Below are 439 nucleotides of genomic sequence, written 5' to 3' on the forward strand. Positions count from 1 at the left end.
CCAAGTTTTGTCATCACTGCAAGAAAAGATTTCATCCTCAACGCCCAACGTGGGGCTCGAACACACGACCCTTAGATTAAGAGTCTCATGCTCTACCGACTGAGCTAGCCAGGCCACTTTCCTTTCTGTTTCCATCCGGTTTGATTTTGCTGAAGCCAAAGTTGCTGTGCAGGGGTCAACTGGGGTGAGGCCCTGTGGGCTTGTCTAGGTTCTGGCCTACAGGCCACTGACTTGGTCCAGGTGCTGAAGTGAAGCTGTGGGTCAGTTAGGTTGCTTTTCATAACCGATCCAGCCCCTTCCACACACTGGATGCCAAGATGGAGGTGTTGTATGAATGTCTTCCTGGAAACATGCATCAAGGCATGGGACCCTCTTCAGGCAGATGCGGCATCAAAAGTAAGCTTTTCTTCTTTTCCACCAACTCTATCCCCTTAAACTC

The 439-nt window shown here is 50.1% G+C and overlaps 1 non-coding gene across 1 annotated transcript; it reads right to left on the reverse strand.

The window, feature by feature from the left end:
* Window positions 1-41: 41 nt before the first annotated feature.
* Window positions 42-114, reverse strand: TRNAK-CUU. The gene has a single exon. It is a non-coding gene; the product is annotated as a tRNA-Lys (tRNA).
* Between the last annotated feature and the right edge of the window lie 325 nt (window positions 115-439).

Source organism: Nanorana parkeri, unplaced genomic scaffold (genome assembly GCF_000935625.1).
Source record: "Nanorana parkeri isolate BGI_ZX_2015 unplaced genomic scaffold, ASM93562v1 scaffold706, whole genome shotgun sequence".
NCBI lineage: Eukaryota > Metazoa > Chordata > Amphibia > Anura > Dicroglossidae > Nanorana > Nanorana parkeri.